A 26,662-nucleotide genomic window follows, 5' to 3' on the forward strand; every position below is an offset into this window, starting at 1 on the left:
CTTCGTCTAGTACAAGATTACGCAGATTTCCATAGAACGGTACCCAACTCGATCAATTAGATATAACGTTCCATCGGACTTTGTGAAGAATTCACATTCGAGTCCTCACAATTTCTCAAACCTTATGTTTCGCGGTTTCAAAGCTTCACGCTGTGCATCACGAATTCGAGTAGTGAGACTCGTTTGAATCGTTAGTTCTAATGCACGGACATGTAGAGGCTTTTCTGTTTCTTTTCGCCTTAATGCATCAGCCACGACATTCGCTTTACCTGGGTGGTAATGAATATCACAGTCGTAATCATTGAGTAGTTCTACCCATCGAAGTTGCCTCATATTTAACTCTTTCTGATCAAAGATATGTTGGAGACTTTTATGATCAGTGAATATTGTACATTTCGTTCCATACAGATAATGCCTTCAAATCCTGAGAGCAAACACAACAGCTCCCAATTACAAGTCGTGAGTTGTGTAATTCTTTTCATGTACCTTGAGCTATCTCGACGTGTATGCTATTACCTTGTCTCGTTGCATAAGCACACAACCAAAACCTAAGCGAGACGCATCACAGTATACTATAAATCCATCGGTTCCTTCTAGTAAGGACAAGATAGGCACGCTACACAACTTCTTCTTTAAAATCTGAAGAGCTTCTTCTTGATCTTCGGTCCAATTATACATCCTTTATTTCTAGGTTAATAGCATCAAAGGTTGAGCTATTTTAGAGAAATTATCGATGAATCTCCGGTAATACCCAGCAAGACCTAAAAATTGACGCACTTCGGGCGGTGACTTTGGTGTCTCCCGGTTTTTTATTGCTTCAATTTTTGAGGGATCTACGTGTATACCTTTTTCATTATCACGTGTCCAAGGAAGCGTACTTCTCTCAACCAGAATTCACATTTTGAGAATTTTACATATAGCTTCTCATCTCGTAGTAATTCTAGGATTTGCTTCAGATGTTGCTCGTGTTCCTTTTTGGTTCGTGAATAGATAAGTATATCATCGATGAACACTATCACAAATTTATCCAAGTATGGCTTACAAACTCTATTCATGAGGTCATTACATACAGCAGGTGCATTTGTTAGACCAAGAGGCATGACTAAGAATTCATAATGGCCATATCTGGTTCGAAAAGCAGTTTTGTGAACTTCCTCTTCAGCAACTTGTAGCTGGTGATATCCAGATCGCAGATCTATCTTTGAATAGTAACTAGATCCTTGTAAATGGTCAAACAAATCATCAATTCTTGGTAAGGGATACCGATTCTTAATGGTCAGTTTGTTTAATTCGCGATAATCGATACACATTCTAAACGAGCCGTCTTTCTTTTTCACAAAAAGAACTGGCGCTCCCCATAGAAGAAAACTAGGTCTAATGAATCCTTTATCTAACAGCTCTTGAAGTTGGTTCGAAAATTTCTGCATTTCCGACGGTGCCAATCTATACGGAGATCGGGCTATCGGTGCAGCATCTTGAACTAAATCGATTCTGAATTAAACTTGCCTCGGTGGAGGTAAACCAGGTAAATCTTTAGGAAAAACTTCAGGGTAATCTCTTACTATAGGGATGTCTTCAATATTCTGCCCTTCGGCTTTAATATCCACAACGTTTAGATAACCCATGTATAGCATCTTGCGTGTCTTCATAATACTGGTAAGCTTTAGATCTGAGTTACCTTGCTCTCCTTGATTAGTTAATGTTTCACTTCTAAGTAAACGATTTCGGCCTGATTCTTGGATAACCATTCCATTCCCACAACAATATCAAAACTACCTAACTCAACAGGTAACAAATCGATACTGAACGTGTGGTTTGCTAAGAGAATACTACAATTTCGCACGACTTTACCGGTTTCAATCGTCTTTCCGTTGGCTAATTCTATTGAATATTTGGTATCTACTTTACTGGACTCTATGCCAAGGAGGGGTTCAAATTGTTTAGAAACGAAACTTAAATCAGCTCCGGTGTCGAATAATACGTACATAAGCATAGTGTCTATTAATAAGGAACATACCGGTGACAACAGAGGAGTCTTTCCTAGCTTTCTTCGCATTTATCTCGAAGGCTCTACCTTTTGTGTTCTGGTTTCTGAGTTTCGGGCAGTCCTTCAGATAATGTCCCATGTTTCCGCATTCAAACCACCCGGAAATTGGTTTTTCTGAACCGGACGGAGAGTCCTTGCTTAAATAGTATTGTGTCTGTTATTCAAACCGGTTACATTTGTGACATTTCCAACAATCTCCAACGTGAATCATTCCACACCTGTTGCACTGAGAGGCTTGAGTCATGCTCATTTCTGGTCTGCTCGTGTTAGCCGTAAACATCCTCCCGGAATACGATTTCTTTCAGAATTGTCCTCCGGAGTTATCGATCCATTTTCTTTTCTAGTCGGCTGACTTTAGAATCGTTCCAGAATCGTTCCAGAATCCCTCTTGTCCAGGTTGGAATCTACTATTTTCTTACCCGTCACTTTCAATGTTCCCATTCGTACAGCATCATCGGTTAGGGTCTTTGCCAATTCTCTGGCAGCTTGGATTGTGGTTGGCTTTGAGGAAGTAAACATGCCTCGAATTTCAGGCACTAAACCTCAAAGGTATCTCTCGATTCGGATATACTCCGGCGTATCCAGTCGTGGTACCAATCTTTCCAGTGTATTGAACCGAGAAGTATATATGCCGATGTCTGCACCTTCCAATTTTATTGTCCAAAACTCATATTCAATCTATTGAAGTTCGTTTCTAGGACAATATTCTTTTATTAGTAACTCTCTCAACTCATCCCAAGTTAATTTATAAGCCGCATCGTCTCCCATGTTTTGAATTAGTGAGTTCCACCATTCTAAGGCTTCGTCCGGTTCAGACATCGCTTCGGATAGTTCGGTCCGCGGTTCGGCCCAAATTTTATTGTTCGAGTACCGAGTTGACATGTTGCGCTATTAGTTGCGCCAATTCCTCTTGAGACGATGGCATTCTGGGTTCTTGACTAGTGGTGTTTCTCCTTGTTTGGGGTATCCCAACTATTTCCGAAATCAATGATACAGGCTCGCAGTATGTCTTCTAATGTTTGGATAGTTCTCTCGCTTTGACCGTCTGCCTGAGGATGATAGGCGGTACTCATGTCTAAGAGAGTTCCTAGGGATTCGTGAAGAGATTTCCAAAAACGAGAAACGAAACAACCATCTCTATCAGAAATGGTATACCATGTTTGGCTACAATCTCCTTCAAATAAAGCTGAGTTAACTTTTCCATTCTGTCTCTTTATCTAATGGGTATAAAATGAGCGGATTTGGTTAATCTATCCACAATTACACACACAGCATCATGACATCGCGGTGTAAGTGGCAATTTGATTATAAAGTCAATGGTAATATTATCCCATTTCCACTGTGGGATCTCTGGTTGCTGCAGTAATCTAGGCGGTTTTCTATGTTCAGCTTTCACTTTGGAACATGTTAGACACTTGCTGACATACAAAGCTGTGTCTCTTTTCAAGTTAGGTCACCAATAATGTTCTTGGAGATCTTTGTACATTCTAGTTGATCCAGGGTGGATCGAGTATCCAGTCTTATTCGCTTCGTCTAGTACAAGACTACGCAAATTTCCATAGAAGGGTACCCAACTCGATCAATTAGATATAACGTTCCATCGGACTTTGTGAAGAATTCACATTCGAGTCCTCACAATTTCTCAAACCTTATGTTTCGCGGTTTCAATGCTTCACACTGTGCATCAAGAATTCGAGTAGTGAGACTCGTTTGAATTGTTAGTTCTAATGCACAGACATGTAGAGACTTTTCGGTTTCTTTTCGCCTTAATGCATCAGCCACGACATTCGCTTTACTTGGGTGGTAATGAATATCACAGTCGTAATCATTGAGTAGTTCTACCCATCGAAGTTGCCTCATATTTAACTCTTTCTGATCAAAGATATGCTGGAGACTCTTATGATCAGTGAATATTGTACATTTCGTTCCATACAGATAATGCCTCCAAATCCTGAGAGCAAACACAACAGCTCCCAATTACAAGTCGTGAGTTGTGTAATTCTTTTCATGTACCTTGAGCTATCTCGACGTGTATGCTATTACCTTGTCTCGTTGCATAAGCACACAACCAAAACCTAAGCGAGACGCATCACAGTATACTATAAATCCATCGGTTCCTTCTAGTAAGGACAAGATAGGCACGCTACACAACTTCTTCTTTAAAATCTGAAGAGCTTCTTCTTGATCTTCGGTCCAATTATACATCCTTTATTTCTAGGTTAATAGCATCAAAGGTTGAGCTATTTTAGAGAAATTATCGATGAATCTCCGGTAATACCCAGCAAGACCTAAAAATTGACGCACTTCGGGCGGTGACTTTGGTGTCTCCCGGTTTTTTATTGCTTCAATTTTTGAGGGATCTACGTGTATACCTTTTTCATTATCACGTGTCCAAGGAAGCGTACTTCTCTCAACCAGAATTCACATTTTGAGAATTTTACATATAGCTTCTCATCTCGTAGTAATTCTAGGATTTGCTTCAGATGTTGCTCGTGTTCCTTTTTGGTTCGTGAATAGATAAGTATATCATCGATGAACACTATCACAAATTTATCCAAGTATGGCTTACAAACTCTATTCATGAGGTCATTACATACAGCAGGTGCATTTGTTAGACCAAGAGGCATGACTAAGAATTCATAATAGCCATATCTGGTTCGAAAAGCAGTTTTGTGAACTTCCTCTTCAGCAACTTGTAGCTGGTGATATCCAGATCGCAGATCTATCTTTGAATAGTAACTAGATCCTTGTAAATGGTCAAACAAATCATCAATTCTTGGTAAGGGATACCGATTCTTAATGGTCAGTTTGTTTAATTCGCGATAATCGATACACATTCTAAACGAGCTGTTTTTCTATTTCACGAAAAGAACTGGCGCTCCCCACGGGGAAAAACTAGGTCTAACGACTCCTTTATCTAACATCTCTTGAAGTTGGTTCGACAGTTCCTGCATTTCTGATGGTGCCAATCTATACGGAGATCGGGCTCTCGGTGCAGCATCTTGAACTAAATCGATTCTGAATTAAACTTGCCTCGGTGGACGTAAACCAGGTAAATCTTTAGGAAAAACTTTAGGGTAATCTCTTACTATAGTGATGTCTTCAATCTTCTGCCCTTCGGCTTTAATATCCACAACGTTTACCAGAAATGTTGGATAACCCTTGCATAGCATCTTGCGTGTCTTCATAATACTGGTAAGTGTAAGGCCCCGTTACCTGTAGCCCTACTTTGGTGTTGGATTTACTCATAAACATAGTTCTAAATATCAGAGTTAATTAAAACTTTACGCGAAATATAAAACTTTCATAAAACATTACATAATCAAACCATATCTTGTCTTAAAACAACATCTTGTCTTTCAAAATAAACAAAACATTAAACTTAAATGTCTTGAGTCTTCCGATGCTGGCCTCTTATTCAATGCCACGTGTCCCCTCAAGTGAGCTGCCTCATTCTACTCACCTGCGTGCATACTAAAAGTCAGCTACGCTGAGTGAGTTCTAGTTAATCACGTATCGTATAATACATACACTTACCTTCAATCATGAATCCGAAGATACATAATAGTTACTTTACTAACTTACTTTCATTACATAATTTCATACGTACATTCATACTTTATTACTTTCATACTATATAATTATTGTCCATTCTATCTCATATATTATTAGGGTCTGGTCTCTCTTTCCTTTGTCTATCTCAGATATTATTAGGGTCTGGTCCCTTTCTTGTCTATCTCAGATATTATTAGGGTCTGGTCCCTTTTTACTTCTCTATCTCAGATATTATTAGGGTCTGGTCCCTTCTATGTCAGATATTATTAGGGTCTGGTTCCTCTTTCTTCATCTTCGTACATACTGCCTTTACATACCCATAACATACATACTTTCTTTAATCATTCATACATATTCATATATTGTACATATATCTATCATAAACATACCTCCCTTGTTAGCACGTGCAATATCCGAAGATCGTTCACGTACCGACAAGCTTTCACTAAATACATTTAAGATATACATACATAACATATAAACCATATAAGGCATACACTTACCAGTTAAGGTAAGTGTATTAACTATCACATCGAGTATGCATACAGCCCCGAAAACATAACAAGGAAATGGGGCTAGAAACTCACCTGAATGCGGTTACGTTCACCGTTAATCGTAATCCCTTTCTTGAGTTGTGCACGGCTAACTGTATAATATTTACATGTATCAATTAACTATTGCTACTCATATCGTATTTCTATCTTTATATAACCCACAATGAACGGGGGTCCGAGGGCAGCGCCCCTTGCAGCGGGGTTCTAGGGGTGACAGCCTCTAGCGGGGTCCAAGGGGCAGAGCCGCTGGCCGGGGTTAACACATTTTTCATTAGGATTCTAAATTATTTTCTAAACTGGGCTTATTTAAATCAGGTCCAAATATCCATCATCTGGCCCAATTTGGGTTCAGGCCCAACGGAACTGTGGCCGAGAACTCAAACAGAGAACCCATTTGACCGAGAACTATGGTTTGACCAAAAACACATGTTTTGGCCGAGAACCCGTATCTGGCCGAAAACCCCGTGGCCGAGAACTCCTTGGCCGAGAACCTGTTTTGGCCGAAATCTCTGGTTGACCGAAAACCACATGGTTGACTACGAATTCTCAAAATTAGCCGAGAACCCCCAGGTCCAATGTTTTCATTTCATTTCACCATCCCAATCATTTTTATTCATTACTGTTACTATTTTATGGTTTATAACCAGAATTCCAACTACCCTTTAACTGTTTTGCACCCGCCGCTATGCCAATATCTAGATCTAACTCATTTTAGGCATAAAGTTTGGACCTTTATAAGTTTAAAATGTTCTTGGCTAGATCTAGGGTTTCCTTTATGAACCGTTTATATCTATGAGTCCATTTCATCCATTTTAATCATCAAGTTTGTATTTTTTATGGAACATCTAGACCCGATCTACTCTAGGGTCAAGTTTCATGGCAAAACGTTCATAAAAATGTAACCTTTAAGCTTAAAACGTACCTTTAGACGTTAGTATGGTCACGGCTAGCTTGATACACGACCTAGGACTCGTTAGCTCACTTGTATGATCGAAGATCTTTGATTACTATGATCGGTTTATGGTTTGGACAATGGGTGGTGGCTAAGGAAGGTATTTTATGGCTTAAGTGTGTGTTTTAAGGTGTATAGAGAATAAGATGGATGGAAATGGAAAGATTTAGGGTTTAAGGGGTATTTATACTCCCTTAAGGCCATGGACCTAAGGCCCATCTTTCCTTTTTAGTCCATGATTTAATCCATCTAATTAGCCTATTTATCTTTCCCTCTTTAGCATTATTTTATTATTTGCTAACTCGGGTAAATCCTCTTCCGTTAAAACAAATAATATACTAAAATATTATTATTGAAATTTTGGGACGTTACAGTAAGCTTTAGATTTGAGTTACCTTGCTCTACTTGATTAGTCAATGTTTCACTTCTGAGCAAACGATTTCGGCCTGATTCTTGGATAACCATTCCATTCCCACAACTATATCAAAACTACCTAACTCAACAGGTAACAAATCGATACTGAACGTGTGGTTTGCTAAGAGAATACTACAGTTTCGCATGACTTTATCGGTTTCAATCGTCTTTCCGTTGGCTAATTCTATTGAATATTTGGTATCTAGTTTACTGGACTCTATGCCAAGGAGGGGTTCAAATTGTTTAGAAACAAAACTTAAATCGTCTCCGGAGGAAAGACTCGTTGTCACAGAGGAGTCTTTCCTGGCTTTCTTCGCATTTATCTCGAAGGCTCTACCTTTCGCGTTCTGGTTTCTGAGTTTCGGGCAGTCCTTCAGATAATGTCCCATGTTTCCGTATTCAAAGCACCCGGAAATTGATTTTCCTAAACCGGACGGAGAGTCCTTACTGAAATAGTATTGTCTCTGGTATCCAAACCGGTTACACTTGTGTCATTTCCCACAATCTCCAACGTGAATCTTTCCACACCTGTTGCACTGAGAGGCTTGAGTCGTGCTCCTTTCTTATCTGCTCGTGTTGGCCGTAAACATCCTCCCGGAATACGGTTTCTTTCGGAATTATCCTTCGGAGTTATCGATCCATTTCCTTTTCTGGTTGGCTGACTTTGGAATCGTTCCAGAATCCTTCTTGTCCAGGATGGAATCTGTGTTTTTCTTACCCGTCACTTTCAATGTTCCCATTCATACAACATCATCGGTTAGAGTCTTTGCCAATTCTTTGGAAGCTTGGATTGTGGTTGGCTTCGAGGAAGTAAACATACCTCGAATTTCAGGAATTAAACCTCAAAGGTATCTCTCGATTCGGACGTACTCATATTCAGTCTTTTGAAGTTCGTTTCTAGGACAATATTCTTTTAATAATAGCTCTCTCAACTCACCCCAAGTTAATTTATAAGCCGCATTGTCTCCCATGTTTTGAATTAGTGAGTTCCACCATTCTAAGGTTTAGTCCTCGAATGAGCATACCCCATACATGATTCGTTGTGCGGCGGTACAATCACTAATTTTCATAACCGACTCCATCTTTTCTATCCATCTTACAATTACAAGAGGTCCTTCGGCCCGGTAAAAGCTTTGGGTTTACACCCTTGAAAATTTTTATAAGTGCACCCGGGCACGAGATTCCCTGTTTTAATTTTTAACATAGTTTGCTAACAATACTAGTTAAAATCTTATGGAATTCTTTATAAAAATTTTCGTCCTTTTACTAAAACAATTATATATACCGCTTTGCATTCCGATTCCGACATCGCTTCGGATAATTCGGTCCGCTGTTCGGTCCACATTTTGTTGTTCAAGTGCGAATTGACATGTTGCGCAATTAGCTGCGCCAATTCCTCTTGAGACGATGGCATTCCGGGTTCTTGACTAGTGGCGGTTCTCCTTGTTTGAGGTGCCATAAGTCTTTCACATAAAGAAAATAATTTAGTTTGCAACCATAATACATAAATAAGAACAAAATACTAAACAACCATAATGTCCAAATGTGTTTAGGTGGGGTACCTATAAACATTACAAATTAACAAAATTTGGTATAATACCTATTATACCTAAATGTTTCGGTTTCCCACGTTATTTCTACCATATAAAAGTCTAAAAAGTCTTTACAGCATTCATAACCAACAACAAACGACAACCATAACAACTCCTAATGGAGACTTATAAGATAACGCACTTGAGGCTCCAAAGCCCCAAACCTAGCCTCCAACCGAATCATCTTATGCTCCAGGTTCCTCATGCGAACATCCATTGTGCACACAAATCTTGACGACATGTCAAATGCCCAATCATCGTTCCCACCTTTTCGTTCCACGCCGCCCAGGCGTGCCTCATGGTCAATCAAGTTTGCCTCATGCATGACCATTTTCTCGTCTCGGAGGCAAACTGGTCATCTATAGTCGAGATATCTCCCAACACCTTTCCCTTTCCATGCGGGGGCGGTGGTGGTGCTTCGAGGGTGAGTGGAAAAAAATGGCAGGGTTCGCCTCATAGTCATCTCGGGTCCTCTTTCGTGAGCTCTCACCTATGTGAGTGCCTTGGAAAGCGGGCACGAGATGAGGCAGATCATAGACGGATAACAGATCGATCGGGGCAAGTGGTGCTAGATGAGTGCTGCTCCCAGAGTTGGGAATATCAATAGCATGTGGCGACGACATCAGTAATATAAATTCAATCCTTATTAATCATAATATATAAATATATAAACAACTAAATAAATATACACATATATATTTACTTACACCTTTACCTTTGCTTCGCAAGGAGGGATCGAGCGTGTGTTTAAATATTCGGTTATAGTTTAGAAATTTTAACTTTTCTAATTCAGTATAACGATTGGCTCTGATACCAACCTCTGTCACACCCCGAAAACCCATAAAGATAATCCAGCGGAAGTCTTTACAACTAAACATTTTCGGGGCGGTGACAAATGGCCGTTAGCCAATCACAATAACACAATGTTTAATATATAATATTAAACATATTTATTCAAATATCAGAGTCTTACATAGTTATTATTATTAAAAACTACAATACGGTCCCATACATAACTTATTCAAACACCCATGCCTCTTTCCGCTCCTCCTCGTGAAACCGTCATTTACATGTAAAGCATGATTAAATAATATTTGGGTCAACACGAATGTTGGTGAGTTATTCCCGAGAAAAACAATTACATATATATAGACAATTTATATATAAATAACAAATGAATATAATAGTGTACAACTATTATACTCCCAACAGTACCGATCTTTACCCGGTACAACACAGTAACGAAACCTGCATTTTACTTTTGAGCAAAAAAGCGTTAATTGTAAACTAGCTAAGAGTACAACGCGTGTATGACTACCAATTTGATAACTCGAAACGTACCATATTCGAAATATTCCCACTTTTAACCCAACGCGAATGGAAGTGGGGGCGTCACCCCGATAGATCTACCAACATTTTTGTGCTCTTACTAATTCGGTTAACAATTATTTAACCAAATTGATTCATCCCACAATAACGACAATTTGTAAAGTATAATGCATTTTCAAACATATGTATACATAAGAATATAGATATACAATATGTTTTTCGGAGGAAAAACTCACATTTGATTTCGGTAAGCGTCCAAATGCTCGTGTCCTATATTAGTACACGTTCGGTAATTCTAAGTTCGGGTTTAACCAAAATTGGTTAACTATATATATGTGTGTGTGTGTGTGTGTACGTGTGTGTGTGTGTATAACCTTAATCACATTCATGTTTTGTTGAAAGCACCAAGTATGCACACAAAACACACTTTCACTACACATTCTCAAGCCTTAGCTTAAGCTTTCAACAACACAATGAGCATGTTGTTTCTATAATTTCTACTATGTGTTTATGTATCAAACTTTCCAGATCTTAACCACCCATAATATGGTCTTAATTCATCCCATCATTATCCTTTAAACAATGACATTCTTAATTTTAACAACAAAGTTTCCATAATTAGTAATTCGGTTATTTCAACAACTATTATTCACTTCAAGCTTTCAATTGAAATCAAGTATAACTTATATCTATCGCATTAAACTAATTTGATAGAAAACCCTAACAACTTATTTTACACTTAGGGGCTGTTTGGCAACTTCTGAATGGGTAAGTACTGAACCAGTAAGAGGTCTGAATCGTTAAGTGCTGAACCAATAAGAGGTCTAAATCATTAAGAGCCAATATAATGTTTAAACATTCAAAGACAAATGTCTGACCAATTCAGATAAGAGGTCTTAACCATTCAGACTTAGTATAATGCTTACCCATTCAGAGGCAAATGTCTGAATGATTCAGAAATTTGTTCGCGAAACAAACAGTCTGAACGATTAAGTGTTGAACCAGTAAGAGGTCTGAACCATTAAGAGCCTTATTAAGAGCTAAACAAACAGCCCCTTAGTCTTAGATTTTCCATTTATCAAATAACAAAGTTACTATTATTAGCAAGTAGCACTTTAACAATTCAAATATCAACTCAACAATTTTTATAATAGAGTTTACTAATGTAATCCTAATCACAACTCTCTAATTATTTACATAAGATTATGTTAACTTGTCAAACCAATTTATCAAACATCTTTTACAATTTCAAAAAGTTTCTTTTAATAATAAGTCTTAACACCAAATTCTAGTTTGTTTATTATACTAAGCTCCATGACATTCTAGTATTTCTAGTTGATTTTATTCCATTCTATATGTCATATTCAATAAACACTAGATCATTACAAGACAAGTATTCACTTTATAATCAAATATTTGGATTATGTGCACATGTAAGTTAACTTTTAAAGTAGTCAAATGACAAATCTCTACACCACTTTTTCAACCCTTTACAAGATTCCATTATTGTCTTCTTTCACTTTTAAATTTATTATTACATTACTTACAACTTTTCAAGTAATCTTTTAATAAATCAACTAAGTGGTTTTCAAACCTAATAATCATTCTTGACCATTTTAACAAGTAACTAGTTAACAAATGTCATCCATAACCCAAACCATAACCCACGGCTCAAGTGGATATGTTTGCGCATAATCCATTTTCAATCTCTTAACCATTTACACACTTACTTTCACCTTTAAATCCATACTCAAACCCATTTATTCAACAATCTCTAGTAAACTTAATATGGACAATTTAAACAAGCTAATATATAACGATAACAAGTCTTATAATCATCTAAGCCCATTTCCTACATTTATACACAAACTCACGGCACACACATGCATGCACACAATCATATCAAACTTGCATACACAACACCAAATATTCCAAAATCAAGCCTTAAACAATATATAATAACTGATACACCCATGGTTAAGGTGGTTACCTTGGATTCGGTTTTGGTGACTAAGGGAATGATAATGTGATCTTGTGCTAGCTTGTAATTCCTTCCTTAACTTCCTAACCCTTGTTCTTGCTTAATCTCCCACCAAATACTCTTAATCTTCAATATTGTGTATGTAATAATTTTGAATTGGTGATAATATGGAAGGGTGGGTGTGGCCGGCTATATGGAGGGAAAGAGAGGGATAGGTTGGTGAGTTGGTATGTAGCATAGGTGTGTATGTGGATGATTGTGAGTTTACTAGTAACATGGCAGTGTTTGCATATCAATTTATCATTGGTGGGTTTGGGAGGTGGGTTGGGTTTGTGTGTGTGTGGCGGCCGAGATAGGGGGGAGTGGAAGGGTTGGGTAAATAATAATGTATATGGTATAGTTTAGGTGATAAGTTTTAACGTAACGCGTAGTTTTTCTAGCCAAACGAAGTCTGTTTTCGATAAATTTCGTCAGGCTTTAAGCGAAACTAGATTACAGTCAATGTCTGCTTAAAAACTTAATTTTCTGAAAAACTTGATGTCGGGTTCTTACGGTGTCCTCTACTGGCTTTCGGTTACTTATGTTCTAATTTTCGCGATTCGAACCTTCTAAAATTAAGTTTATATACTATCTCTAATATCCTAATATAAAATTTTATTTTTCGGAGTCATCTAGACACGTTTACGAATTTATTTGTTTCTAAGTCGTTACCCGAGGACAATCTGTGCAGTGTCCGCTACACGACAAAATTGAACTTTTTCGGGTTCCATAATTTAATACTCAACTAAAATCAAATACTTTGGAAAAAATATTATTCATATATATTTATTTTACTAATTAATACGCAATTACGGTTAAAATAATTACCAGATTAGTCTAACTTTTGGCAGTTTTCACAACCTGGTCGTCGGCGCCACCACTGACTCTATCAATGTTGCTTCACTATGACCACCTAACCACCACCACCATCATCATTGTCTTCATCATTGTTAACAAAACCACCATTGCCACCAGCACACTCATCGTTGTTATTTTTCTTTTTAATTACTATTTTTCATTATTTTGAGATATGTATCTTTGTCATTTGTATTTCATTCATGCATCTTTTTTTACCAAATAACAAAAGGTAATATTTCATTCTATACCCATAGGTTAAACAAATAAGACAAAGAAATGATAATGATCCATTTTATTCTCTCTTTGATTCCATTTTCCCAACCAAACTTATCATACATACCCTAAGGGGGTGTTTGGTAGAGGGATTTGATTGGGGAGAAATGGAATTAGAAATATTTCTTTTGTTTGTTTTCCACTTTTCATTTCTATTTCTCTTTCTATTTCTCTAAAACTAGAGAATTCCATTTCTCTTTAAAACAAAGAGAAATCCATTTCTCAGCAGCCTCCTCATAGCATGTCACCACCTCGTCTCCGGCCACCACCTCGTCTCCGACCACCACCCCGTCTCCGGCCACCACCCAGTCTCCGGCCACCACCTCGTCTCCGGCCGCCACCTCGTCTCCAAGTCTGCAACCGCCACCTCGTCTCCAAGTCTGCAACCACCACCCCGTCTCCGCCGTTCGCAGTGGTGAACACAGAGATGGTAACCGGTTGTAGGTTGCAGGTGGTACGGGTGAACGGAGATTAGGGTTTCAAGTGGTGGTTCGTGGTAGGTTAGGGTTTTTCAGATGGTCGGGTGATTGTGGTCGCAGGTGGGTGACAGTGGTGGTGGAAATCGGCGGTGGTCGCAGGTGGCTTCTGATTATCATCATCATCATCGCCACCACAACCACCACCACAAAATCTCCAAAGAGGCAGTGATGACAGATCTGAGCCTCCTTTTTCTATATCTTATGTTCCAAAAATTTGAATCTTTTTAATTTCTTGTGTACTGTGGTTGAAGAAAGGGATTTGGTGGTGGTGGGCTGTGGTTGAAGAAAGGGCTGTAGTGGTGGTGCTGGTGGTGTGGGGCTGTGGTGGTGGGGCTGGTGGTGGTGGTGGGGCTGTGGTGGTGGTGCTGGTGGTGGTGGGGCTGTGGTGGTGGGGCTGCGGTGGTGAGTGGTGTCAGGTTGGGTGGAGGTGGGGTTGGGTATGGTAGAGTTCTCTGTTTATTTTCTCGTGTACCAAACAAGAGAAATGATTCTCATTCTCCATACCAATTCTCTTTCTCTACAATTCCATTTCCATTTCTATTTTCTCTCCTTTTCCATTCTCTGTACCAAACACCCCCTAAGGGTATGTTTGGTTTGGGTAAGGGAAGGGAGGAGGAATGAAATGGAAGAAGGAATGGACAGCCAATGGAATGAAATGACTCATTAACACTCCTTTTCATGTTTGGTTAACAAATATGAATGGAGTGAATTATTATTTTATGTTGCTTTGTCACACCCCCAACCTAACGCGAAAATGTCGGGGCGCGAACTGATAAACATAACAATAATAAGGACAATATTATTTTATTTAATCAATCAATCAAGTACGAAATTCGGGAGAAAAATACAAATAGAATCCAAATCAATCAAATAATCTTTTTTAATATAATATCCTAAAAGCCAAATAAACTAAGTTCTTCGATCACTTCAACCATCCAAGATAAACATTCTGTAATATGAGTAAAACTAGGAATTTTAACAACACATGTTGAGTAAGTATTTATCACTAGATTTTGTTGTAATAATATAATATGTAACAAATAAGTAAACCATTATTGTGAACAACAACAATTAAACAATGAGCATATATTTGGTGTCGTTTAACTATTGCTTTACGAATCACCTTTGGCTACTGAGACGGCGTATGACAGACCTTAATGAAAGAATTTAATGACCGACATCTCCAAGTATGATAAAACAAACAAATAAGCAAGTAAGCATGTAGCAAATAAGCATTCAGTTATTCAACACACAATAATTATGATTTGCTAGTATGGATAGTTTGCAAGATGAAAATATATATATATATATATATATATATGCGTAAATTCCCCAAAAAGATTTTAAAAATAGTAAAATAGGGGAGTGATTACACATCTTATTAATTAGGTGAGATAGATATAGTTAATAATAAAGAATTAAACGAAGCTTGAGTCTTAAACGTGCTGACTGATCCAACATGAATGAACCTAAAACATTTATACAGTAAAGTAGAACTAAAAGCAAAAACATAGGCGATGGAATCAAGTCTAGAGGATGAACAAAACTCAAGATATGAGATAAGCGAGCTAGTACTGTTCAGAATCCGAACTTTGAGTCGGGAGTCGGCTTCTGACTGGTTCACTCAAAATATCAAACCAAACATAAAAGTCATATCAAACCAAACATAAAAATCTTCTTGCCCGAAAGCTAGTTTTGACCAGAAGGTATAGTTATTGAAAAAGTACCAATATTGACTTTTATAACCATAAAGCGAGTCATAGAACAGTTGACCAACAAAACCCCATTAATCTTTAAAATTGATGAGGGATTTTATTAGTTGTATGAAAAAAAAACGTTTTAGCAAAAGACAACTTACCCAAAAAAAATTAAGGAACGATGAGAAAATACGAGTAAAGGGTATTGAAGCTTGAAAATCAAATCGTATAATGAAGATTTTTGAAGAAAACACCATGAATCACCATACGAACGAAAATTAGAGATGGAGGTTGAGTTTACAAAAGTGTTTTAGGGTTATAAACGGGCTTGTTTAGGAAGTAAATCAATCAACAAACCTGAAAGATTCAACCTTATTGAACAAGAAAATGAGTTAGATAGTTAAACTAAGTCCATGTACATTTACTTGAAGTTTACATGTCGTTTAAATCAGTTAGGAGAGATGTAGAGGATCGAAAACAAATACACGAACAAAAAAACGAACGTTTGCTTATATGCATGTTGGTTGAGCTACGTGGCCAACTTAGGGAAATCTGTCGCGATGCGCGGCAGGTATAGTTTTACTATATTTTCAAAAATGTCATTTTTAGTCCTTGTACTTCTATAAATGCGATTTTTGCGCCATTTTAAACGATTTTAAGGGTTCCCAAGAGTTGTTTGACAAGTTTGGAAGTTAAGAGAATATATATTAAGTTAAACCAAGTTAAATACTAATAAATACAAGTTTTTATAAATACGGAAGATTCAAATTACATTCCCGAATCGGGTAAGCGTAAACAAATACAATTACGGAAAATCCGAAATGTTACATGTTTGATAGGAAAAAAAACAAACGTATGAATGAATTAGAAATGATAAAAACACTCATATCTCAAAATTAAAAAAAAGTTGCAATGGCGATGGTGGCGCTGGCGACGGTGGCGACAACGGTGGTGGCCCTATGACATAAAGCAATTATCATTAACGGATTTAATTAACAACCAAATGATCATTGTTTAACTGGTGTAATACATCATTCTACAATGTTGTTTATATAATTTTCAATTCTCTATTCCTACTTTATTTAGGACCCAATTATGGGCTATTATAAACTAGCACCAGGCTTTATTGCATCAATTAAGGTTTCATACCATGCTCAGCAAAAATCCATTCATTAATTATGGACCATTAATTTAACAACCTACTATCGACAACCAGCAATTAAACATGCCGGCTATGCTCGTAAGATCCTTAGGAAGGCTAGAAGAACATAATTATGCTAAATATCCTATGGAATCAAAGCTTCAATTAACAACAAATGAAAAGGGCATGGCAAACTCTTTGGTTAAGAGGTTTACTTAAGGGGTTGACAAATTATAGAGTTTCAGTCCAGCTTTTTTTAATCCATTGTTTTGGGCTTGATCAGAATTATAGTGTTTTATGTTTTAATTATAAATGGGTCAAACTTTATACATGTAATGGGTCAAACAATGTTATGGGCTAGTTGTAAACCAAATCCCAAGTGTGTTTAGTTTTAGTCGGTTAAGGTATGGTGTGATGGCGAAAGGAATTTAAGATGATGATTCTGTTGGTTATATTTGATCATCAAGCCAATTCCTATTTAAATGTTGTTACGGTTAATTAGAAGAACAACAGAAAAACTGTTATGTGTTTATGATTTGTATTAAATCTTTGAATACGAATCTTGTTCATTAAATTGCTTGTTAAGTAAATTTTTGGCAATCAGTTCAATATTCAACATCTTCCACTTTCCACAAAGACAAAAGAAGCAATTGGTACGTTGACATTAAAGGGCAGATTAGATCTGAATAGGCCGCAGATGATTGCAAGTTGGGTTATAGGCCTATGAGCAAATAGAAGTATATAAGAAGGGATTGTTCACGAAAGAAAACTAAGAAAACAAGGCTGGGTCACAGGTTGAACCGAAAAGTGTTGGTTTCAAAAGGGCTGGAACTCATGACCAAGAATTGGTATAAAATGATAATTGCAAAACCATAAAAACAGGATTGGAAGATGTGGAATTGATCAATAGATTTCTTATTAAACTAGATCAATACAATTTAAATAAATTACATATATGGTAACCTTACTACTGATAATAATTACATTTGAAACCTAACTTTACTAGCTGAACTTTAACTTGATCGGCATCGTTTGCACTTCATTGAGATGGGTACTTATCAGATTCGTTGTATATCCGGATGTCACAAAACTAGCGCTATCCACAGGATTTCTTTGAGTAACCGCATGTCTAAACCAATAAACAAAAAAGGTTTCAGATCAGCTCATTTACAGTCACATAACAAACAATAGTACCTTTTCAGATAAGTTCATTTCACTCACCTCAAAAAGACCCGTTCCATTTACCTACTTTAATTGCATGTGTTGTAAAATGCCAGTGGGTAAACGCCCACACTCGACATCCTGTACAAAGGTACATAAAATTTAACCCCGTTAATGTAAAATCCAATCGCGATATAGAAATATTACTATGGATATTGATTGATTAAACTTGTAATTATTGAAGTACTAACCGTCAAAATTAAGTCCGTATCAATGCAGTATGGAATTAAGTTCTCTGGAACATCATGAAAGATCTGCAAAAATGTAACAAATGTTCACAAAACTTTGTTGAGGAATGTGTGTGTACTCTGTGTGAGCTTAAAAGCTAAACTGTAATATATTAATCTCCAAACAAGAGGCTGCATTTTGATTGCATTGCTTACCTCCTCGGTATCTCCAATTGTGAAACCATCGTTGAACAAATTCAATAAGAATGAAGGTCCAAGTTCTGCAGGGTAGATGAAATATTAAACACAAAGTGCTCCTGATAAAATTTTAACAACAAAAAATGTTACATCACCTTCCAGCTGTTTAAGTGTTGATTTGAATAAAGCATGTGATTTGGCCTTAGCAGATGATGCATGCTGCATTTTTACATGGCCGCACATATGCACGAAGCCAGGATTGCATCAAATGGCAGAAGCTTTTGCCAGAGAAGCTGATCGCAGCTGTTTAAGTGTTGATTTGAATAAAGCATGTGATTTGGCCTTAGCAGATGATGCATGCTGCATTTTTACATGGCTGCACATATGCACGAAGCCAGGATTGCATCAAATGGCAGAAGCTTTTGCCAGAGAAGCTGATCGCAGGGCCCAAGTCATTGGCGCCACTTCTGGTACGAGAATATATTCCCGTTGTTCCAGCGTTGGGGCTGGATCCAACCCCATTTTCAAGGGGATTATCAACTCCCAGCCTGCACAAAAAGCAAATGTTAACTCTTTATGCACTTGATCAAACGGGCTTCACAGAACATGCCTATATATATATCTATTGCTTGCAGTGTGTTGGCTATATAGACTTAATAAAAGGGAAAGCACAACTGGATCACTAATTTAAAACTTAAGTCTTGAACATAAAGAATTTGATTTGAATGAAGCCATAACTCATGCCATCGAACTTAACTCTTTTAAGGTCTGCATAGCTGCATAACCCTATTAAATCTGATTGATGCTTCCGAGTTTGGGCACAAGTACATAGACCTTTTAAGGTTCTGTATGATTATCTAATGGCTCAATCACATAGACCTATACCACCACACACGACGAGAATGCAAAGATAGAAGTACTGGATCTTTATTTGGTTGTGCAAAGAGATTTTTTTTTTGGTGGGGTGGGGGGGGGGGGTTTGAAGAAAAGTTACTGAGAAGAATCTTTGGATAATTGTGGCAAAAGATTTAGGACTTGGTTGGAATTACAGTTATAATGAGAGTAATATACGCCTGATATCTGAATATACGAAGATTAAGATCAAGAGTCATGTGAAAGAAGGTTCCTCTATAACACATCGCAAATCATACACTCAATCGGCTATCCTTTAACTGTGTTACCTTCTGCGACCAATAACATCGCCTTTGAATTTTAGACAATTAAAACTAAAAACGCAGATAAGAGTCATGATCAATTTTACCTAAAAATTATACATGCAGATAAAAATCATATCAATCCCAAACATCACCTTCAAATTTTAGACTCAATATTAATGATTTCTATATCCTTAATTTCATTTTTATCTTCAAATTTTAAATTAAGAAAACCTTATTTGAAGTTGATCTAAGTGAAGAGTAAAGAGTTTAATTATTAATAGTTACCTGACCACATGTCTTCTGAAATCCCATTAACAACCACCGATCGTTCTTCAATGCTCTGCAAAATTATACCGATTCTAATTAAGTTAGCTAATCACAACGACACTAGCTGTAAACAAGATAAAAAGAAAATTGAATAAAAAATAATGTAAAATCAAATACCACATGAGTCGTTGACTTTGGGAGATCATCGGGAGGCTTGTTTTCATCAAACATGGATAAAGATAATAGAGTAGAGTAGGATGACAAAGAAAATTGATATAGGTTGTCTGACGGCTGTCTGTTAGAAATATTGCTTGGCGATGAGAATAACACAGTAGGGTTTTATAATGGAGTTACGCTATAAAGATATGATATATATATATATATATGCATTTAATTGTAAAAATGATATGATATATGTGCATTTAATAAAAAAGTTGCATTTAACTGTAAAAAATATATGATATCTTTGTATTTAATTGTAAAATATTCCCATTCGTTTTTCCTTCTAGCCCCTCCCTTTACTCTCATTTGTTGATTTCTACATATCTATCTATTAATGTATATTTGAAACTGTTCATTCTTGAAAATACAATAAAGATAATCAGGAAGCGGAGATAATATGTTGGATGATTTGGATAATTAGGAACAATATTATTTTTAACAACAAAGTCTTCTCAATTGCTAAAGTTATAACCGATATCAAGTCTATGTATTTTCTTTGGGTGAACCAACAGAACAAGAGATTGGGACTAGAATGGGAAAAGCGGAGCTGTTTTAATTTCGTTAATTTTTCTTTATGAGCTGATGGTTTGGTTGTTAGTTGTCAGTTGGTTGGTTCCTTTATTTCATGTAATCTTGGAATTCTTCGTCCTTGTGAGTTGTCCCTCTTTTGTTTTTTTTTATATTATTGGCCTTCCTAAAAAGAAAAAAAAACTAGTCTACTACACAAATGGGTTACATTAAAAGTACATGTTAATTTTATTTCTACATATCTATTTGTGTAACATCACGACTTTTGATGGTATTGTTATACAACGGTAACCTTGGTTGGCATAACTCCTATAAAACTTGCTATTAGTTGGATTGTAAAAAAATATAGTTTATTTGTAAGCAAGATACAATTTCTGTTGAATTTTGTTTCTAGTTCACCCAGTTTGATTCTGTATGCATTCATTCGATTGCGTTTGTGTCTAATAGATTATGTCGCCACACAAGAAAAAATCGATCATGTTTCTAAAAATGGTATTAAACCCAAGGTTAGGGTGAAGAATAATTTCACATTTAATCTAAGTCAGGTTGAACCTAAGGTTCGGAACCCATTGCCAAATCAAACTCAGTAATGCGTCGGATGCCCGGTGTTCAAATTCTCCACAGTAGAGAAGAACTGGCCTAATGGTCTAATTTGGGTCGTCATCGAAGCCATACATGGCTCGGTCGCTGTCTAGGGCACGGTCTCGAAAAGGGCATGAAAAACTTATATAGACAATTTTTTTAACCGTTATTAGCTAATTGAGAAGGAAAAAGTGCCAAAAATACACTGAACAAGTTCATTAAATATTAAACAATCTTATAAAATGTTATTGGGACTACGCCTAATAATTAAGTAAATCAGTAATGGACAACCAGTTTTTGGAAAAAAGAAAATTATAGAAGGGTCATTTATTAATAGTTGTCTCGGGCACATGAAACCTCGATGACGACATGGTGCTCTAATCATGAATAGCAGAGGGTTGGATGAAGATTTGTAGGGCTCTGTTTGGATCTAAACATGAAAAATATCGGTGAAACAAGCAAAATTTGGATTCAAAGCTAAAGAAATTGATGGCAATCGAGATCTCGATCTCGGGTATGGCATGCTTTAATGATGAGATTTCACAGAAGATTGCAATAAACGTGGGTTTTGAACCATCAAGAATAAGAAAACTCAAAAAAATCCAATGCTTCAAATGTCGTCTTCATGGACATAGTACGTCCGAGATTATAAGTGCAAAAAATCCCTTTGTGGATATGTTGATATTTAGCATATTATATATCACTGTGTCCATTGAATGGGAACTAATTATAGTACGTGGGACAAAATATGGGTAATTGATTGATAAAGACGTAACGGAAAATACAGATTTATTCCAAATTTTCAAAAGTGGGGTCACTATTGAAACATGAACCCGTGAACATGAAAACCTATTTTCATGTGCCATTGGTGAAGTTAAATTTTAAAAAAAAAAAGAAAAGAAAGGGGAATCCCTAGTGTCATGTACATACCTAACTTGAAAAGAATTATCTTGAGTTTGTCTCAATATCTTGAGTTTGTGTTTTATTAAAGGTACGTTTTATGATAAAACCCGGAATTTTAAAGAAGAAATAGGTTGTAGTTTTGTTTTTGCCGTTTCTAAGAAACTATAGAAGATCATGATGATTCTATTGAAATATAAATCCTTGGATGATCAAACGATCCATGAATTAGAAAGAAATAAGATTAAATTATATTTCTGATGCTATTATGATCATGAAGTTAATTCTTTCCAAGAAGAAGAAACAAGTACACACACTAAGTAGATCCTAACCATGTGTGGTTGCTTTTCTTGACAACTTATTTTTACCAAAATATGTTATGTCGAATAAAAAATATGTGAGGGGTTGATTCACGAAGTTTGATAAATGCTTTTTGAGGATCATCTACTTATCTACTTATACTATTAAAATAATATTTTTTTTGTACACATGAGCTCTTTCTGTTGGGACATTTGAATCATTTTCATAAATACAAAACATTCCTAGAATTTCTTGGTAATATAATAATTCAAAAATAAATTAAAATATTAACCCTCCTTTTTCTATCGATTCCACATATGTTGCACGCCAAACCCTAACCCTAACCCTAAATAAAAATAGCAGATAATCAACAATCCTATTAACCCTAAAATAAAAATAGCAGATAATCTCAAATTAATCTATTGCATAGATTTCTCCAACACTCTTCAATTCGAATCATTCACTACCTAATTTGTGTCTTAGAGTGTGACGAATCGATTATCGATTCAGGGTTCATGAATCGATTAACCAACAACCAATTTAGGGATTATGGGTATGGTTCTCCATTTTAAAGCCACATGAGCCCGATTATGGTTCAGGTAAGCGAGGGCGTCAGTGAATTTTTTCTGAAATTATAAAATAAAAATATAAATTGAAAGATAAATTTTCTAATAAAAGATCGATAATAAAAGTTGAATTTAAAACATTGAACATCATAAAGATAGCAACAAAAAATACATAACAAAATACTAAATAATTTCCTAGAAATGATCTTTACCCAATTCCTTTAGAATAAGCTCATTTTCTTTTTCAAATAGCACTATGTCCCTAGCTAGTAGGAGCCTGAAGTCTTGAAATCCTAGTAATGAAATTTCAAGTTCTTCATCCTTTTTTTAGCCATTTTCTCTGGAGTCGCCGCCTTGATACTAGTTATTTTAGGGATCGCAGTGCTAAATTCAGCATTAGCTTCATGAGTTATTCTTTTTCCTCAGTCCCTCCCGTCTGGTCGATGTGAGCCTTGTGGTGCCTCTTATGTCACTTCATGTTTGAACAAGTTTAGGATCCCTATATGACCATCCAAGATAGTGGAGACGTATGCGTCAGACAAACTAGTTTCTGTACGCTTTGGCCTGATGCCGCCTCTTATGCAATTAACTCGAGCCATTTCGAGCACGACTTGAGTATTTTCCAAAAATAGCCCTCGTCAAACATTTATACCACCAAGTACCAGCCTCCTCGGCTTTCCATTCTTCACATGTGAATTCATAAAGTTAAACATCATCATTCCCACTCTTCTCATTCGACAATTGTCTCTGTTTTGAGATTCGTAAACAATCCGACATATTTGCGAAACATTCATCAATTTTCACTACGTGAAAATTGACCTTTGGCCACACGGAAAAAGTGTGGCCGTAGGCCTTTAGCCACACACATTTGGTTCAGGACATATGTGGCCAAAGGTCGCGACACCGTGGGTATGATATGGCCACACAGAGTTTTTAGTGGCCTTATGTGGTAATAAGTGTGACTAAAGGGTACAGACATTAGTTGCTGTCCATCAAAAAGACTCTCCAATAAGTGTGGCTAAATGGTAGAAAATGGCCACATGTCAATTTACTAAAAGTGACCATTACATCTATATAGCCACATGAATTTATGTTTCAGCCACATGAATTTTATATTAATGTGGCCAATAGGGTTGTGTTAAGCTTACATTGTGACCTATACCGTGTGAATATAGCAAAGAAATGGCCACTTAAATTTAATAATAGGGTGGCTAATTATATGATATAGACACTAGCTATTACATTAAAAGTGACTAAATATGTTTACTTGCCACTCAAAAACTCCTTTGTAGATTATAGTGTGGCCATTGTCTTACCGTTTGTCACACAAAAATGTTTTTCCTAACATAAAGTGTGGCTATTGTAAAACTTTTTGTCACACATAGTGAACTACTGTGTGGCTAATAATATCTTATAGACACTAGAGGTTATTGTAAATGTGGCTAAAAATGTGAACTTGCTAGTCAAAAACTCTTTTGTAGTTTGTGGTGTGGCCATTGTCTTACCGTTTGTCACACATATTGCTTTTCCTAATTTAAAGAGTGGCTATTGTCAAACTTTTTGTCACACATAGTGAGCTATTGTGTGGCTAAAAACATCATATAGACACTGGAGGCTGTTGTCAATGTGGCTAAAAATGTAAACTTTCTAGTCAAAAACTCTTTTGTAGTTTGTGGTGTGGACATTGTCTTACCGTTTGTCACACATAATGTTTTTCCTAATTTTAAATGTGGCTATTGTCAAACTTTTCGTCACACATAGTGAGGTACTGTGTGGCTAAAAATATCATATAGACACTGGAGGGTGTTGCCAATGTGGCTGAAATGCTAACCGTTCCTTCTCACGGCTTGCTAGCATAGCATTCGTGGATTCAAGTAGAGACGTCAACCTGTTCACCACTACATCTCTCTGCACCGCCTCATACTCAAGTTGGGCAATCCGTTGCATAAACGAGCCTTTTACCCGACTCACACCCCAATATTTACATGTTGTCAATCCGTACCCAATCCCTTTTAAAAACCCACCTTTCTCTTTTCCAAACACTAAGGTGACGGCATCTGTGCACGGTTCAAATGCCAGGGCTCCGGAGGCGATCTGCTCCTCATGTTGAACCTGCAAGAAAAAAAAATATTCTAATACACTTGTAACACGCTTATGTATCCACATGAAGTGTTGAGACAAGTTATACAGACTCAAGTTTTTTTTTACACCAATATAAGGCAATGAATTGACTTTAACATGATTTAAAAAGTTTAATACTAAAACATACTAATTTGGTTGACACGCCTTCGAAACAGCATTCTTGTATGCACCATCTTTGTCCTCCCTTCCTTTCATCCACATTAATGCACGGCCGGGGATCTCATCCGGTCCAATTTCCTTCTTTTTGACCTTGTAAAATATTCAAGAGAAAGCAGCTGACGGTCATCCGTTAGACACATAACCAACAAATCATTGAACTAGAGAGAAAGCAGCTGACGGTGATTACCAGTTTCTCTCGAAGGTAGGTATAACCCCCTCGTCCCATGTGATGATCAAAAACATTCTTTGCTCGAGCTCCCTTTGATGAAGCCGATTTTTTCTTCAACCACACATTATAATCATTTCACTATATTTAAACAAAAAACATAAACCATATATAGTCGATCAATCTACGTTTGCATAGTAGAGGATTTATACCTGAAACTGCTCTGATTGTGTGTACTCAACGAAGCGATCTCAGTCTTCTTGCCTGATCATCGTCCTGTGTCCCTTGGGTATCGCCTTCAGCTTCAAAGGTTTATCGATGTTCGACATAATGTATTTGGCATACATTTTTCTTCTGAAATCCCGAAGAAGGTGTCCGAGCCGATTCATCACAGAAGGCCTGCGACAAGCCTCAATCTCAAAATATTTCTGTATAATATAATACAGTAAAGGTAAATTACATCTCAAAATATAAAATGCACAAATAGAAATAAAGAAAAACCGTTATTTGTTCCCACAGTTTATCTCTAAGCTCCTTTGTGACCTCCCTCCAACTTAAATGTCTCAAGCCAACTATTTCCCTTACAACATCCCCTAAAAAACTTGCAAACTTTGATCTGTTTTGGCCAGTGAACCTACCCATATTATCAAACTCCACTGCCAGTTTGACACCACCAGAGTTTGCATATTGGGTACGCAGCTTAGGTAACCTCGTCAACCCCCTTGTAGGTTTTTTCGTAGTAGCAAAACTGTTGAAGGGTTCGATAGCCTCCAAACTGTTGAGGGGTTCGATAACCATCGTCCCTATAACATCTTCTGCTTGACCGTCGTCATCGTTGGCTTCCTCGCTGGAGTAGCCTTCAGTGTCGTCTGATTGAGCGTCGTCGTCGTAGTTGGCTTCCTCATCGGAGTATAAAACATGTTCTTCTTCGATTCTTTCATCTATAAGCTTCATCTTCGATTGTTTTTTAATAATTTGGAGTGTAATTTGGAGTATAAATCATTGTCGGCTGATTTGTGGAGTGGAAAATTTTTAATAATTTGGAGTGTAATTTGATTTTTGGAGTGTTAAATGTAATTTGGAGTTTTTGAATATTTTGAGCCAATATTTTGGAGCTTTTTGACTTTCGCCTCCCTTTTAATTAAGAACCAATAGATTATTGGCATAGTTTTTACG

At 36.9% G+C, this 26,662-nt stretch overlaps 2 long non-coding RNA genes across 3 annotated transcripts; both read right to left on the bottom strand.

The window, feature by feature from the left end:
- Window positions 1–17,469: 17,469 nt before the first annotated feature.
- LOC143630538 (uncharacterized) lies at window positions 17,470–18,794 on the bottom strand. Of its 2 annotated transcripts, XR_013153188.1 has the most exons (4): window positions 18,653–18,794; window positions 18,324–18,580; window positions 18,133–18,213; window positions 17,470–18,040 (listed from the first exon to the last, which is right to left on the bottom strand). It is a non-coding gene; the product is annotated as an uncharacterized LOC143630538 (long non-coding RNA). The 2 variants fall into 2 exon arrangements; XR_013153187.1 differs by having other exon boundaries at window positions 18,324–18,794.
- Window positions 18,795–18,803: 9 nt separating this feature from the next.
- Window positions 18,804–20,189, bottom strand: LOC143630537 (uncharacterized). Its single transcript, XR_013153186.1, has 3 exons — window positions 20,099–20,189; window positions 19,940–19,994; window positions 18,804–19,045 (listed from the first exon to the last, which is right to left on the bottom strand). It is a non-coding gene; the product is annotated as an uncharacterized LOC143630537 (long non-coding RNA).
- Between the last annotated feature and the right edge of the window lie 6,473 nt (window positions 20,190–26,662).

This window comes from Bidens hawaiensis, unplaced genomic scaffold (genome assembly GCF_021521415.1).
Source record: "Bidens hawaiensis isolate Kalapana, Puna unplaced genomic scaffold, B.hawaiensis_p1.1 tig00005681_1, whole genome shotgun sequence".
NCBI lineage: Eukaryota > Viridiplantae > Streptophyta > Magnoliopsida > Asterales > Asteraceae > Bidens > Bidens hawaiensis.